The following is an 18,413-nucleotide window of genomic DNA, read 5'->3' on the forward strand; positions in this document are numbered from 1 at the left end:
CCTTTAAACTAACAGCAAGATTAGCAGTAACTGATAAAAGTAAGAGAATATCAAGTGATTTACCTTGTACTTGAGAAGGATATGGAAATGATATATGACAGAGAAATGGAACCTCTTGACCCTTATCTGCTTAAAAGTATATGGGGGATAAGTATGAAAACTAGTAAAAGTCAAATGTAGAGTTACCCACAGCATTAACGCATACAAAATGCAAAGGAAGTCTGGTGAAGTTATGTATAAAAACCTCTTTCCAATGTGCCTTAGAAAAATTTAACTTTGGTTACTATATCCTAGTATTTGTATATCTCTCCTGTGGAATTAAAGTGAAACTACAGGAAAAGTTTCCTGTTATTAGTCACATGAGGCTACCAAAGGCATTAAACATAACAGGCTTAGTTAATATCACGGTCGGCGTGACTATCACATACGTGACACAGAGGGAGGGAACAAGGAAGGCCCTGCCCAAGTGAGAGGGAAGGTGGTGACCCCTGACTCACCTAGCGGCTGGCACCTGGCTGCCCTGACGTCCCTAGACGGGTTCCTCACCCGTACGCCGATCACGTGCCTAAAGCCCTGGCTTTCCCTAAGCTGAGCCCTAGATAGTGAACAGGGCGGTGGGAACACTAGTCCGCACCACTAGCTCTAAAGGAAAACACCAAGGGAAGGACAGACAATACAAACTCAACATATAATCCCAGGTGGGCGACAACAGGAGACAACAAGAAGCCCAACAGGGATCCGGAGGGTAGCACTCTGGAACGACAACCAGGATTCACAACTCCAGTGGGTCAGTATAGATGTCCAGGCAGGAAGCTCTATAACTGGCAACTAGAGAAGAGTGAGGGGAGAATATAAGGAGGTTGGGAGTGGCAGACAAGAAACAGCTGAGGAGGAGAAGCTACGGATCCCTGATTGAGACAAAAAGGATAGCAAGGCAAACACAGAAAACAATCACTAAGAAACAACGTCATCTTTAGATATAGAGCGCGCAGCCACCCGCTGCGACCTCCTGACCCCGGGTATAACGGAGTCAGACGTGGCTCTTGATACCCTCGTGACAGTACCCCCCCTTTCACGAGGGGCCTCCGGACACTCAGGACCAGGTCTCTCCGGATGAGAGACATGGAAAGCCTGAATTAACCTGTTGGCGTTTACCTCTGACGCTGGAACCCACATTCTTTCCTCGGGACCGTAACCCCTCCAATGCACCAGATACTGAAGAGAGCGGCGGACCCGACGAGAATCAACAATTCTGGCTATTTGAAACTCCAGATTACCATCCACAATAACAGGAGGAGGTGGCAGCGGTGATGGTTCTAGAGGTGGAACATACTTCTTGAGTAACGATTTATGGAAAACGTTATGGATCTTAAAAGTCTGAGGTAGCTCCAGGCGAAAAGCCACAGGGTTAATGACGGCTACTATTTTATAAGGACCAATGAACCTAGGGCCCAGTTTCCAAGAGGGAACCTTCAACTTAATATTCCTAGTAGACAACCACACATAGTCATTCACCCCTAGGTCCGGACCTGGCGACCGTTTCTTATCGGCCATGCATTTATATTTACCACTCATCTTTTTCAAGTTAACTTGCACCTTCTGCCATACCGAAGAAAGAGATGAAGAAAACCTTTCCTCTTCGGGAACCCCAGAAGACCCCCCCTCTTTGAAAGTACAAAATTGGGGATGAAAACCGTATGCACCAAGGAATGGTGACTTGCCAGTGGACTCCTGATAATGATTATTTATGGCAAACTCAGCTAATAACGGTAAATATGATGACCACAACTCTTGGTTTTCAGACACAAAACACCTTAAATATGTTTCTAGGTTTTGGTTGGTACGCTCAGTCTGTCCATTCGACTGAGGATGGAAAGCTGAGGAAAAGGACAAGTGTACCCCCAAACGGGAACAAAAAGCTTTCCAAAACTTAGAAATAAACTGGGTTCCCCGATCCGAAACCACATCGGAAGGGACCCCGTGAAGCTTCACGATTTCACTGATAAACACCTGAGCAAGAGTTTTAGCATTAGGAAGTGAGGGTAGCGCAATAAAGTGTACCATTTTGCTAAACCTGTCTACTACTACCAAAATAACTGTTTTACCCGCAGACAACGGTAAGTCAGTGATGAAATCCATCGACAGATGTGTCCATGGCCTATTGGGGATAAAAAGAGGCAATAAAGACCCTGCTGGACGTGTATGAGAGACTTTCGTGCGTGCACAAGTAGAGCAAGTAGACACGAAATCCATAACATCCTGACGCAACCTTGGCCACCAAAAACGACGAGATAATAGCTCCAAGGTTGCTTTACTACCCGGGTGCCCAGCAAGTGCCGAATTATGATGTTCTTTTAATAATTCAAGACGCAGGTTTTAACGGTACAAACAATTTCTCTGAGGGGCAAGAGGCCGGGGCGTCCCCCTGGGCCTCTAACACCTTTCCCTCTAGAACAAAGTGTACAGCAGAGACAACCACTCCTCTTTGTAAAATAGGTACCGGATCACTAGCATTACCCCCTCCAGGGAAACTACGAGATAACGCGTCTGCCTTGGTATTTTTTGCCCCAGGACGATAGGTGATTACAAAGTTAAATCTGGTAAAGAATAGCGACCACCTAGCTTGTCTAGGGGTGAGACGCTTAGCCGATTCTAGGTACAGAAGGTTTTTGTGATCCGTAATCACCGTGACGGGGTGAATTGCTCCCTCTAAGAAGTGACGCCACTCTTCAAGCGCCAGCTTAATCGCCAACAGTTCCCTATTTCCAACATCATAGTTCTTCTCTGCAGAAGATAATTTTTTGGAAAAGAAAGCGCAAGGGCGCCATTTGCCAGGAGACGGACCCTGAGACAATACAGCCCCCACTCCCACCTCTGACGCATCTACCTCAACAATAAAAGGCTGGGAGACATCAGGTTGAATTAGAACAGGTGCCGAGGTAAACCTCTCTTTTAGAGAGGAAAATGCATTTTTAGCGGCGTCAGACCATTTAGAAAAATCAGTCCCCTTCCTAGTCATATCGGTAAGGGGTTTAACGATCACTGAATAATTTTTAATGAACTTTCTATAGAAATTTGCGAAACCCAAAAACCGTTGTAGGGCTTTAAGGTTCTCAGGAAGATCCCAATCTAAAATTGCCTGGACCTTCCCAGGATCCATACGGAAACCTGAAGCAGATAATAGATATCCCAGGAACTGTATTTCCTGAACGGCGAAGACACATTTTTCAATTTTCGCATATAATTTATTCGTCCGTAGGACCTGCAGTACTTGCCTGACATGCACCTCATGTGTTTTCAGATCAGCCGAATAAATTAAGATATCATCTAGGTATATGACTACAAACCTGCCGATGAGATGACTAAAAATATCATTAACGAAATGTTGGAAGACAGCGGGGGCATTGGTCAGACCGAAAGGCATAACTAGATTTTCATAATGCCCCTCAGGGGTGTTAAAAGCTGTCTTCCACTCATCCCCTTCCCTGATACGAATCAGATTGTAGGCCCCCCTAAGATCAAGTTTGGAGAACCACCTAGCACCCGCAATCTGATTAAAAAGGTCAGGAATGAGAGGAAGAGGGTATGGGTCTCGGATGGTTATCTGGTTTAGCTCACGGAAATCTAGGCAAGGACGCAGGCCCCCATCTTTCTTTTTAACAAAGAAAAACCCTGCAGCCACGGGTGAAGAAGAGGGTCTGATGTGTCCCTTAGCCAGACTCTCGGAGATATAATCTTTCATGGCCTGTCTCTCGGGACCCGAAAGATTATACAACCTGGACTTGGGTAATTTTGCACCGGGAATCAGGTTAACCGGGCAATCATAAGGACGATGAGGTGGTAGCTTCTGACAACCCTTTTCAGAAAAAACGTCCTCAAAGTCCGAAATAAATGTAGGTAGGGAAGCTATGGAGGCGATTAAGCAATTGTTATTTAAGCAATTCTCTCTGCAATGCTCACTCCAATATCTCCCTGGCCTGCCAATCCACCACTGGATTGTGCGCTACCAACCAGGGAAGACCCAATACCACAGGAGAGGGAAGGCCCTCCAGAACGTAACATGAAAGACACTCATTATGGTGGTCCCCTACCCGAAGGTGTAAATTATGAACAATGTGGGTGAGGTTTCTCTGAGACAGAGGAGCCGAATCTATAGCAAATACGGGAATAGGTCTCTGCAGCGTACAGAGAGACAAACCCATAGTGCGGGCAAAATGGGCATCTATCAAATTTACCCCTGCTCCACTGTCTAGAAAAAAAGAAATAGACTCCGTCTTAACACCAAAAACAATAACCGCTGGTAACACAAATTGAGATGTTCGTATGGAGGAAACGTATACCCCCCGGCTGACATCCTCCGCACAGCCTGGGGTTAGTAGTTTTCCGACGGTCTTTTGTTTTTGAGAAAGGAGGGACAGACATTAATGAAATGACCCTTCCCCCCACAGAAAAAACAAGCCCCCCCCCTACGGCGAACCTCAGGAGGACGGACCTGACGAGAAGTTCCGCCTAGATGCATAGGCTCATCTAAGTCAGTACAGACTAATTGTTGCTTGGGAGAGGTAACCAATTGCTCAGGAATTTTCGATCTCTCCCTAAGACGCCTATCTATTCTGATAGAGAGGGACATAACAGCATCAAGGGAAAGGGGGGTCTCATACAGCGCCAGTGCATCCTTAACCCTTTCAGATAACCCAGAGCAGAACTGACTCCTGAGAGCCGGGTCGTTCCACTGAGTATCCGTAGCCCACCTACGGAACTCTGAGCAATATTCCTCTGCTGACCGATCTCCCTGTAGGAGTCTCCGTAACTTCGACTCAGCCAGGGCGACTCGGTCAGGGTCATCATATATGAGACCCAAAGCCCCAAAAAATCCCTCCACTGACCGGAGAGCCTGGGAACCAGGGGGCAACGAGAACGCCCAGGATTGTGGGTCCCCCTGAAGCAGGGAAATGACAATCCCAACCCGCTGTTCTTCATTACCTGATGAGTAAGGGCGCAACTTAAAGTATAATTTGCAGGCCTCACGGAACGTCGCAAATTTGTCCCTTCCCCCAGAAAATCTGTCAGGAAGAACAACCTTGGGTTCTGTAACAACCTGGTTACCCATAGCAACCGCTGGGGGTGCGGTCTGCTGCATTTGCTGCTGTTGTTGGAGGACAGACGCCTTCAATCCTGCCACCTCAAAAGACAGGCCTTGAAGCTGTTTTGCCAAGGCAGCAATAGGATCCATATTGGATTCTAAGTAGAGAAAAAAAAATAAAAAAAATTTTATATTATTTTTTTTTCCTCAAAAAGTAATGGCCAGTTATAATATCACGGTCGGCGTGACTATCACATACGTGACACAGAGGGAGGGAACAAGGAAGGCCCTGCCCAAGTGAGAGGGAAGGTGGTGACCCCTGACTCACCTAGCGGCTGGCACCTGGCTGCCCTGACGTCCCTAGACGGGTTCCTCACCCGTACGCCGATCACGTGCCTAAAGCCCTGGCTTTCCCTAAGCTGAGCCCTAGATAGTGAACAGGGCGGTGGGAACACTAGTCCGCACCACTAGCTCTAAAGGAAAACACCAAGGGAAGGACAGACAATACAAACTCAACATATAATCCCAGGTGGGCGACAACAGGAGACAACAAGAAACCCAACAGGGATCCGGAGGGTAGCACTCTGGAACGACAACCAGGATTCACAACTCCAGTGGGTCAGTATAGATGTCCAGGCAGGAAGCTCTATAACTGGCAACTAGAGAAGAGTGAGGGGAGAATATAAGGAGGTTGGGAGTGGCAGACAAGAAACAGCTGAGGAGGAGAAGCTACGGATCCCTGATTGAGACAAAAAGGATAGCAAGGCAAACACAGAAAACAATCACTAAGAAACAACGTGATCTTTAGATATAGAGCGCGCAGCCACCAGCTGCGACCTCCTGACCCCGGGTATAACGGAGTCAGACGTGGCTCTTGATACCCTCGTGACAGTTAATAATTTCACTGTGGTCCTTCAAATGAAATCTTCCACCACAGAAAGTACCATGTCCTATTTCTTCATGGTTCACGAGTATCTCATTGTTGCTATTGCAATGTGTTTGCTGTTTATGTTTGTCCCTGCAATCTTCCCATAGCCTGTGATGTAATCAGCCCCTGCCTTCTTCCTGTGTGTGCGGCAGCCATTGTAGCTCATGCTCTACAACAGTCCTCATGTTCTGTTTAACCTCCCTGGCAAAAAATTCATCTTTTCACCTACTGTTTCGTGCATAACTGCAAGATTTCAGCCTGGTAAAACATCATCTGGGTTCTTCATACATGCCCTATTAGTTCAGCTGACATTGTCTGAGAAGATATCGGTTAAAATACTGGGCAACCATAACCATATTGTCTCCTCACATTCCTAAGTATTGAGCCAGAACAGAAAGTAACAATTGCTGATGCACATTACGGGTAGTACAGAAGTTCTCGGCCATCACTCAGTGCTCCACAGCTGTTTTATTAAAGGGGCTGTCCACTTTTATAATGATATCCTAAGGAAAGGCTATCAATATCAGATAAGCAAGGATCCAAAACCTCTCACCCCTTCCAATTAGCTGTTCGCATTCAGCTCCAATGCTGGAAGCCAGTACCAGAACTTCACAGCTCCATCCATTGTCTAGTGGGTGAAGCTGGTTATTACAGTACTGCTTCCATGGAATCTGTAAAACCTTAAAGGGATTGTGCAAGAATGAAGGAGGGGGGGTGGTTTGGCAATACCCCCCCCCCCCCCCCCCACTTGCCCAGCACTTTTTAAAAGGTAAGATTACTTACGTGCTTTCCGGTAGCTGGCCTCCTTTGCTATAAACATCTAGCTTGACATCGCTGCAGCCAATCACTGGCCCCAATGGAGGCTGGATCCCCTTGCATCAAGTGACCATTTGTCATGACGTAAGGGGAGTCAGGCACTGTTGTGGGAAGTGATTGACTGTGGCGATCCTAAACCAGATGTTTACAGCGAGGGAGCCTAGCAGAGCCTCACAAGTCTGGAGGATAAGGAGCAGGGAGACAACTTTGGAAAACAGGCAAGTAATCTACCCTCTCCAGTTCCCTCTATTCTCGCACAACCCCTTTGAAAGGTTTACCAGGGTTATGGTCATTTTTATACAGCCCCAGGAGCATGTCATACCTATTCAAAAAAAATTATACTTACCTGCTCTCTGCCACTCCATTTGGTGATCTTCTGGTCCCTGGACTGTTTATTGCTGGCCAGAGTACATACTGGAGTCACGTGCACCACTTCAGCCATTGTCTGGTCTCAGCGGTGATGTGTCTCCAAAAGGCACCCCATCCAGCAATGACATGCCACATGTCAGCGCCAAGGCCAGTCAGCTGCAGAGGCACACAAGACCCCATCTGTATCCTAGCCAGAAGTAAACAAGATCACTGTCGGGAGCCAAGCTACAGTATGTTGACTAAAAAAGCAGGGATGAATAAACAAAAAAAATAAAAATGGCTGTGATTGGAATTAATTGACTTCTTATCAATCCAATATATTATTTGTGATCAGTACATAATCCATTGCTCTCCTGTTGTGAAACTACAGCACTTTGCATTGTCGGGTTTCACAACAGCTCGAGAGTCACAAGTTACAGATCACTCAGCTACATGATGGCACTTGTCCGAATGGTGAATCTGAAACAATACAAGAAAGAGTTAATTTGGTTATAATAATTCCTACATAAACCAAAAACAACAAACCATACCATTTCCAAAAACGTGCATTTCCAGCTCACCTTTTTTCGCATCTACCCCACGTGCTCGGAATCCACAAGCAAAGCCTTGACGTAGTAAGTGAACAAAGAAGAAACTATTCCGGCATTGTGCTTTTCATAAGAAATTCCTTTTTATTCTTGTAACAAATATCCAAGCGCTATCGCTTGCTGTATGGATTTGTCTGCACTTGGATATTTGTTACAAGAATAAAGAGGAATTTCTTATGAAAAGCACAGTGCCGGAACCGTTTCTTCTTTGTTCACAAACCATACCATTTGTTGCATTATTCCTTTTAAGCCAAAAAATTATTCATGCCTATGGTTATGATTATATAAACAAACCTACAAAATTTCAAAACTACAGATCCCAGCATGCCTTAATAGCTGTAGGCTGTCCATGCATACTGGGAGTTGTGGTTTTGCAACAGCTGGAGGGCCGCAGATTGGGCATCCCTGGACTATGCAAATAAAAGGCTAATCATAAAGTGCAAAGCAAATCACAAGCCTTATACAATAATTTGCAAGTGGTTATACAAAATCAAATATCGTTAAAAAAAGAGCCATTGCCAATACTGCACCACACACTCCAAGATGGCGCCTACCCCAACGCATGTTGCGGCATGCCGTCATCCGGATAAAGCTCACTGCTAATGACTATCCAGTAAACACTCTGATCTTGGATGCTCTTTGTATTTTATAAATGTATAGATTTGGTGTATCCATAAAAAAAATGCATTCTACCAATAAATAAAGTGTGGTCACAGTTTTCAGTGGGTTAAATTAAAATAGTGTTGGCGAATATGCTACAGAACACTAGCTCCAATGCTTCGACACCTGCACATAGCCCGCGGAGATCCAGCTCTATCTTTATTTATTCATACCCTCAATGGCTTGTTCTCTCGGCAGTCAGTGAGGTCTCTATCTACATGCAGCACATACATAGGTACTATAATCACTGACCTGATACCTCCCTTTGTTTATCTCCCAATTCAGGAACCACTACAGAATAACAATAGAACCCTCAGGCTGGGCATTAAGGAAAATTGCTGTTCTACACTGGATGCTGAGAAGACACATTACTCGTACCATTCCTCAAAGCTTACACAGTGCTTTAACATCTTTTATACACGCTGCTATAATGCACCTTCAGAAAGTATTTGTGCATAATATGGGTCATAGAAATAATCCTTTAAATTAATGTAGGGTAGAAAATGTTCAAACACCACTAAATGGGCAGACTTCTTCAATGCAATATTTTGTCCTTGGTCACTACTAAACTTTATTGCGTAGAGAGTTCTGGATAGGTTAATCTGAATTAGGTGAAGATTATGACAACCAAGATATGATCCAAGGTCAAAAAGTTTCCATAGCTACACGTACTTGATAACATAATTAATAATCCCATCAAAAGTACATTGTTAAACCAGTCAGCAGTCAATTTAAGATTGAATATATTTCTTTCAGGTCAATTAAGGCCAGCAAAGAGAAACTCAGCTTAAGGCCTCATGCACACAAACGTATTTTGTTTGCGTGTCCGTTCCGTTTTTTTTTTTTTGCGGATAGGATGCGGAACCATTCATTTCAGTGGGTCCGCAAACAATGCAGACAGCACACTGTGTATCAGTATGTCCGTTCCGTAGCCCCAGAAAGAAATTAAATATAGAACATGTCCTATTCTTGTCTGCTTTAGGCTACATGCACATGACCGTTGTGTGTTTTGCGGTCCGCAAAACACGGATAGTGTCCGTGTGCGTTCCGCAATTTGCAGAACAGCTTGGACAGCCTTTAATATAATTGTCTATTCTTGTCCGCAAAGCGCAGACAAGAATAGGACATGTTTTTTTTTTTGCGGACCACGGAACAGAGCAACGGATGCGGACAGCCCACGGAGTGCTGTCCACATCTTTTGCGGCCCCATTGAAGTGAATGGGTCCACATCTGAGCCGCCAAAACTGCAAGACAGGTTACACTTTCTAATGCCTCCATTTAATATTGCATAGAATGTAGTAGGAAGCAGGACAAAAAAAAAATTCAAATGGGGTGGAATTAGAAAAAATTCTGCTCCAGTTTCACTAGTATTTTTTTTTTTTTATAACGTTCCCTATGCAGTAAAACTGACTTGTGCTCTTCGTTCTCCAGGTCAGAACGAATCTGGTGATACCTCACATGTATAGTTTTTCTTGCATTTCAAAGGTTATTTCTCACCTCCAAAAACCATTGTAAGCCGCCAGCAGTATCCAACAGTAGCTAGCAGCGTGTTTCCGCGATAACTTTCTTCCTGAAGGCCATGTGGCTAAAGCTCAGAAAACTTTCTTTTATCCCCTGCCAGCGCACTTCTCTAGTCATGCTTGAAGTCAAGGGGGCAGCGGCCTCATTGCTTCAAGTCAAGATAACCATGCTCTTTCCTTGCCCCTTCGCTGTGACTGACAGAGCTTATGCAGAGAGTTCGGCAAAGCCAGCCAAACTGCCTCTACAGCACCCCACCCCCTTAACAGTGAACTCCACAGCCCGCCACTGTCAAGCTTCGGTGTGGGAGGGAAACACCACACTGAGCATTCAGGGAATCAGGCCTGAGAACTAGGGAAGGAAAATGGACACCTCCTAGTGAAAACCCTAACCAAAATCCTGACTGACTACCAGTATGAACAGACCCTGAAGGTAGATGAGTTCATACGCAAATAGGACCCTGGTACTAATAGCAGGGATGAGACTACCTGTTCCTCCAAAAGTAAGGACGAACAGGGGTCTCCTTCAGGCCTAATACAAACAATAGGGAAATCGAACACACAGAACCCAAACAAAATACAAAAGGGAAATGAAAGACTTAACTTCAAAGGAGCAATGGAAGCACCAGGAACTCAGCCGAGATCCAACCACTATCTATCCAAAGGTCCAAACAGAAGCTATAAACCGCACAGCATTATGGGAGAAGCAACTATAAATAGAGAAGGTTAAATGACCCTAATAACCACACAGACGTCATATGATCCAAACGGAAAACATGTCAGATGAAACCACGTGTTGCCAGTCTCACCGGTCTCCTGTCACAGGAACGTCCGTGACAGTGACCCACCCCTTAACACTGACCCAACCACAGTGCCACGCCTCCTTAAAATGGGACCTCTACAGCAGCCCACCCCTTAACTTTGACCTTCACAGCAGCCCGCCCCTTTAACAGTGAGTTCCACGGAACTCCTCCCCCTCGACAGAGATCTCCACAGGGGCCTGCCCCTTTAACAGTGACATCCACAGCAGCCTGCCCCCTTAACAGTAACATCCAAAGCGAACGCCCCTTTAACAGTGACCTCCACAGAGACTGCACCTTTATTATTGAGCTCCACAGTCCCACGCCCCCTTACCAGTAACTTCCACAGCAGACCATCCCCTTAACTGTGACCTCCACCGTTCCCTGCCCCCTTAATAAAGACCTCCACAGCACCCACCCCTTTAAGAGTAACTGCCACAGTACCCCGCTCCCTTAACAGTGACCTCCACAGTACACTCGCTGCCCTAAAAGTGACCCCCACAGCGGCTTCCCCTTTAATAGTGACCTCCACAGTCCCCTGCCCCTTTAACAGTAACCTCCACAGTGCCCACCCCTTTAACAGTGACCTCCACAGCATCCCGTCCCCTTAACAGTGATCTCCACAGCGGCTGCCCCTTTATTAGTGACCTCCACAGTACCTCATCTCCTTAACATTGATTTCCACAATAACCCACCACCTTAACAGTGACCTCTACAGCACTCTGCCCCTTAACACTGACCTCCATAGTGGACCATCCCTAAACTTCTTAACTGTGACCTCCACAGCGCCCTGCTCCTTTAAAGGTGACCTACAGCAGTGAAGAAAAATGGCTGGGTTGTTATGTAAACCTGGTGTAAAACTGTGCATATGTGGAGACTAAGGGCCTGCAAGTCAGGTCCATAAAATCAAAGATTTTTGGCTCTATATACCACCACAATGGATTTGAAATGAATCGAACAAGATGTGCTTTAACTGCAGACTGTCAGCTTAATTTGAGGGTATTTACATCCAAATCAGGTGAACGGTGTAGGAATTACAACAGTTTGCATATGTGCCTACCACTTGTTAGGGGACCAAAAGTAATGGGACAATTGGCTTCTCAGCTGTTCCATGTCCAGGTGTGTGTTATTCCCTCATTATCCCAATTGCAATGAGCAGATAAAAGGTCCAGAGTTCATTTCAAGTGTGCCATTTGCATTTGGAGTCTGTTGCTGTCAAATCTCAAGATGAGATCCAAAGAGCTGTCACTATCAGTGAAGCAAGCCATCATTAGGCTGAAAAAACACAACAAACCCATCAGAGAGATAGCAAAAACATTAGGCGTGGCCAAAACAACTGTTTGGAACATTCTTAAAAAGAAGGAACGCATCGGTGAGCTCAGCAACACCAAAAGACGCAGAAGACCACGGGAAACAACCGTGATGGATGACCGAATAATTTTTTCCCTGGTGAAGAAAACTCTTCAGGAGGTAGGTGTATGTGTGTCAAAGTCAACAACCAAGAGAAGACTTTATGCTGTCAAATCTGCTCTCCAGGGGCAGATTGGCCACAGACCATACAGGGAAATTTCCTGGTGGGCCAATGCCTAGAAGGGCCACCCAAGCCCTCCTCATGGCCGCCTGTCGGGTTCATAATGATCTGATTCTCACTTATGCAGATGGCCAGCATCCGCAAGTGCCCTCCAAGCTTGAATTTATAATATATCCTTCATAGGATACCACCGCAGTGAGGTCGTGAGCCATTCTGACCGCGGTTGCAGTGCAGCCTTCATTAGTTGGGCTAATTGGTTGGATGCTACTCGACCACAGCCAGCCACGCCCCAAACAGCTCATAACCCCATTGTGTTGTCGTACCCATAAGGCCCCTTTCACACGGGCGAGTTTTCCGCGCGGGTGCAATGTGTGAGGTGAACGCATTGCACCCGCACTGAATCCGGACCCATTAATTTCTATGGGGCTGTGCACATGAGCAGTGATTTTCACGCACTACTTGTGCGTTGCGTGAAAATCGCAGCAAGCTCTATTTTGTGCGTTTTTCACGCAACGCAGGCCCCACAGAAGTGAATGGGGCTGCGTGAAAATCGCAAGCATCCTCAAGCAAGTGCGGATGCGGTGCGATTTTCACGCACAGTTGCTAGGAGATGATCGGGATGGGTAAAATAGGGCTGGAGGGGTTAAAAACAAATAAAAAATAAATTAACTCACCTTAATCCACTTGTTCGCGCAGCCGGCATCTCTTCTGTCTTCCTCTGTGAGGAAAAGGAGGTTTGATGACGTCACTACGCCCATCACATGGTCCATCACATGATCCATGGTGATGGATCATGTGATGGACCATGTGATGAGCGTAGTGATGTCATCAAACCTCCTTTTTCTCACAGATGAAGACAGAAGAGATGGCGGCTGCGCGAACAAGTGGATTAAGGTGATTTAAAATTTTATTTTATTTTTTTACCCCTCCAGCCCTATTGTACTGTGCATTCTGTATTCAGAATGCTATTATTTTCCATTATAACCATGTTATAAGGGAAAATAATACAATCTACACGACCTTGAAACCAAACCTGAACTTCTGTGAAGAAGTTCGGGTCTGGGTACCACATTCAGTTTTTTATCACGCACGTGCAAAATGCATTGCACCCGCGCGATAAAAACTGAACAACGGAACGCAATCGCAGTCAAAACTGACTGCAATTGAGTACCTACTCGTGTGGGTTTGCCGCAACGCATCCGGACCTTATCCGGACACGCTCGTGTGAAAGAGGCCTAAAACAATGTTTTATCCATTCACAAAAACCTGTTAACATATTGACATCATATACTGGTAAGAGGAATGTTGCAAACATACAGAAGAAGACAAAAACCAAAAGAGGAAATTAATGTGGAAAGGCAGCATACTATGGTTATGAAATAGTTAATGTGCTCAAATTAAAAAGGAGGCAGATAACCTTTTCAGGATTTAAGAAAAATAAATAAGGTTAATTGGAGCTAAAAATGTCAATGCTGTGCTGTGCTTTGCCCCCGGCAAATACCCTAATGTGTGTATGAGAGAGAGCAAGTGAAACAGACAAGTATGTGAGAGAGCTGCATGCATCCAGCTCTGTGCACAGTGCACAGTACCAGTATTTAATAGGTAATGTGAACAATAGAAAGAAAGCATGTATCTAATATATACAAGCGTGTAGAGAGGGGTTTGTTAGATTACTGCACAATCAACAGAGCGAGTGATGAGGGAACAGCCCCAACATTTATTGTTCTTAAAACAAACAGTACTGTGCCATGTAGGAAAGAAAAAAGTCCATGGAGCAGGGTTTATTCCAGTCAAGCGGGATATACAGCAAAGGAGTTGTAGTCCATGGAACTATGTTTACTGGTCACAGAGGGCAGAAAAGCTCCAGATGTTCCTCCTGAAGAGTGTCCTTCAGGGGTGTTGGCCTCAGCATCAACTCCCTTCCTTAGATCCTGGGCTTGCCCTGATTGGCTCCCATGCTGACAGACAGCTTGGATGAGCCAATCAGTGCTGCAGCAGGCAGGGGGGTGCCCTAGCAGAACAAGCATAATGCTATTCTGTGCTGGACTGTGAATGAGGGTGGTTGGGTGTTACAGTGTCTGCTGGGAAAATGATCTTAGGGAGTCAGGGAGTGTCAGAAATCAATCAGGGACAGTCAGAGACCAATCAAGCTTATTGCCAGAGAAAGTGAAGGGACATGCTAGGATTCCAAAGAAGAATTGTGTATGTGTGTGTTGTGTAGAATGGGGACAAGCAAGGCAGCTGACAAAGAGAAGACAGGACCTGTGGCTGCCTGTGCCTGCTATCATAAGTTCACCCCCCCCCCCCCCCCCCCCCCATTTTCACAGAAATTCTTTTTTGTGGGGTTCAATTTAATTAAGGTGCATATATACGTGATTACTGCAGCAATTCTCAAGGTGTGGCAGCAATCTACCAGTGTGTGTATTAAGGTGAAATTGAGTGTAAAGCCTCAGTCATCCACTTACGTATATTCAGTTTCCACTCGGCTGCAATTTTATTTAATTTTTTTGGAGGAGGTTCAATTTAATTAATCTGCATATATACGTACGTGATTACTGCAGCAATACCCAAGGTGTGACAGCAATCTACCTGTGTGTATTAAGGTAAATTAAGCATCAAGCCTCAATCATCCGTTTATGCATATTCAGTTTCCACAATTGCAATAAAACATTTTTGGGGGTGATTAAATTAAATTAAGCTGCACATATATGTGATTATTGCATCAATTTTCACACTCCTCCAGCTGATTCTGATGAATAGACCTCACTTTGTTGGCAGTACCCCATCTTGCCAGTGTTGCAGTCTGTCTTCATCAATACCCAAGGTGTGGCAGAAATCTACCTGTGTGTATTAAGGTGAAATTGAGCGTTAAACCTCAGTCGTCCATTTACATATATACAATTTCCACACAGTTCTAATAATTTTTTTAGAGGGAGGATCAATTTTATTAAGATGCATATATATGTGATTACTGTAGCAATATCCAAGGTATGGCAGCAGTCTACTTGTGTGTATTAACCTCTTGCGGACACATAACGTACAGGTACGGCACAATGTCCTGGTACTTAAGGACACATGACAAACTGGTACGTCATGTGTATTTCCGATCACCGCTGCCCGGCGGGCGGTGATCGGAACAAGGTGCCTTGGGTCAATGTGCGTGTCGGCGATCGCCGCAAACAGCAGGTCAATTCAGACCTGCGGTTTGCGGCTTTTACATGTTGCGGGCGGCGGTGCCATCGGGTCCCCATGTGGCTGTAGGGGGAACCCGATTGCATGGAAGGCAGCGTGATGCCTTCCTTAGGCATCGGCGCTGCCTTTCAGTGACGAGCCTGTGAGATCCAGCCCCCTGGATCTCACAGGCCGGAAGCTGTATGAGTAATACACACTGTATTACTCATACAGCCAATGAATTCCAATACAGAAGTATTGGAATGCATTGTAAAGGGGATTAAACCCCCAAAAGTTGAAGTCCCGAAGTAGGACAAAAAATAAAGTGAAAAAAAGTTGAAAAAAGAAAGTCCCCCCCCAAAAAAAAATTAAAGTTTCAAGTAAAAATAAACAAAAACGTCATTTTAAAGTAAAAAAAAAAATAGTAAAAAATAGGGGGAAAAAAAGTAGACATATTAGGTATCGCCGCGTCTGTATTTACCGGCTCTATAAACATATCACATGACCTAACCCCTCAGATGAACACCGTAAAAAATAAAAAATAAAAACTGTGCTAAATCAACCATTTTTTGTCACCTTACATCACAAGAAGTGTAATAGCAAGCGATCAAAAAGTCATATGCACCCCAAAATCGTGCCAATCAAACCGTCATCTCATCCCGCAAAAAATGACACCCTACGTAAGATAATCGCCCAAAAACTGAAAAAACTATGGCTCTCAGAATATGGAGACACTAAAACATGATTTTCTTTTGTTTCAAAAATGATATTATTGTGTAAAACTTACATAAATAAAAAAAGTATACATATTAGGTATCACCGCGTCCGTAATAACTTGCTCTATAAAAAGATCACATGATATAACCCCTCAGGTGAATACCGTAAAAATAAAAAAGGTGTAAAAAAAAAAAGCTATTTTTTGTCACCTTATATCACAAAAAGTGTAATAGCAAGCGATCAAAAAGTCATACACACCCCAAAATAGCGCCAATCAAACCGTCATCTCAGCCCGCAAAAATCAATGGAAACACTAAAACATGATTTTTTTGTTTCAAAAATGAAATCATTGTGTAAAAATTACATAATTAAAAAAAGTATACATATTAGGTATCGCCGTGTCCGTGACAACCTGGTCTATAAAAATACCACATGATCTAACCTGTCAGATGAATGTTGTAAATAGCAAAAAATATTAACCGTTCCAGAACAGCTATTTCTTGTTACCTTGCCTAACAAAAAGTGTAATATAGAACAACCAATATTTATATTTAGCCTAAACTAGTACCAACAAAACTGCCACCCTATCCCGTAGGTTGTAAAATTGGGTCACTTTTTTGGATTTTGTACTCTAGGGGTGCATCAGGGGGGCTTCAAATGAGACATGGTGTCAAAAAACCAGTCCAGCAAAATCTGCCTTCCAAAAACCGTATAGCATTCCTTTCCTTCTGCGCCCTGCCGTGTGCTCGTACAGCGGTTTAAAACCACATATGGGGTGTTTCTGTAAACTACAGAATCAGAGCCATAAATAGTGAGTTTTGTTTGGCTGTTAACCCTTGCTTTGTAACTGGAAAAAAAATATTAAAATGGAAAATCTGCCAAAAAAGTGAAATTTTGAAATTGTATCTCTATTTTCCATTAATTCTTGTGGAACACCTAAAGGGTTAACAAAGTTTGTAAAATCAGTTTTGAATACCTTGATGGGTGTAGTATCTAGAATGGGGTCATTTTTAGGTGGTTTCTATTATGTAAGCCTCACAAAGTGACTTCAGACCTGAACTGGTCCTTAAAAAGTGGGTTTTTGAAAATTTATGAAAAATTTTAAGATTTGCTTCTAAACTTCTAAGCCTTGTAACATCCCCAAAAAATGAAATGTAATTCCCAAAATGATCCAAACATGAAGTAGACATATGGGGAATGTAAAGTAATAACTATTTTTGTAGGTATTACTATGTGTTATAGAAGTAGAGAAATTGAAACTTGGAAATTTGCGAATTTTTCCAAAATTTGGGTACATTTTTTATTTTTTTATAAATAAAAATTATTTTTTTTGACTCCATTTTACCAGTGTCATGAAGTACAATATGTAACGAAAAAGCAATCTCAGAATGGCCTGGATAAGTCAAAGTGTTTTAAAGTTATCACCACATACAGTTGCAAGAAAAAGTATGTGAACCCTTTGGAATGATATGGATTTCTGCACAAATTGGTCACAAAATGTGATATGATCTTTATCTAAGTCACAACAATAGACAATCACAGTCTGCTTAAACTAATAACACACAAAGAATTAAATGTTACCATGTTTTTATTGAACACACCATGTAAACATTCACAGTGCAGGTGGAAAAAGTATGTGAACCCTTGGATTTAATAACTGGTTGAACCTCCTTTGGCAGCAATAACTTCAACCAAACGTTTCCGGTAGTTGCAGATCAGACGTACACAACGGTCAGGAATAATTCTTGACCATTTCTCTTTACAGAACTGTTTCAGTTCAGCAATATTCTTGGGATGTCTGGTGTGAATTGCTTTCTTGAGGTCATGCCACAGCATCTCAATCGGGTTGAGGTCAGGACTCTGACTGGGCCACTCCAGAAGGCATATTTTCTTCTGTTTAAGCCATTCTGTTGTTGATTTACTTCTATGCTTTGGGTCGTTGTCCTGTTGCAACATCCATCTTCTGTTGAACGTCAGCTGGTGGACAGATGGCCTTAAGTTCTCCTGCAAAATGTCTTGATAAACTTGGGAATTCATTTTTCCTTCGATGATAGCAATCCGTCCAGGCCATGACGCAGCAAAGCAGCCCCAAACCATGGTGCCCCCACCACCATACTTCACAGTTGGGATGAGGTTTTGATGTTGGTGTGCTGTGCCGCTTTTTCTCCACACATAGTGTTGTGTGTTTCTTCCAAACAACTCAACTTTGGTTTCATCTGTCCACAGAATATTTT

Source organism: Bufo bufo, chromosome 1, assembly GCF_905171765.1.
Source record: "Bufo bufo chromosome 1, aBufBuf1.1, whole genome shotgun sequence".
NCBI lineage: Eukaryota > Metazoa > Chordata > Amphibia > Anura > Bufonidae > Bufo > Bufo bufo.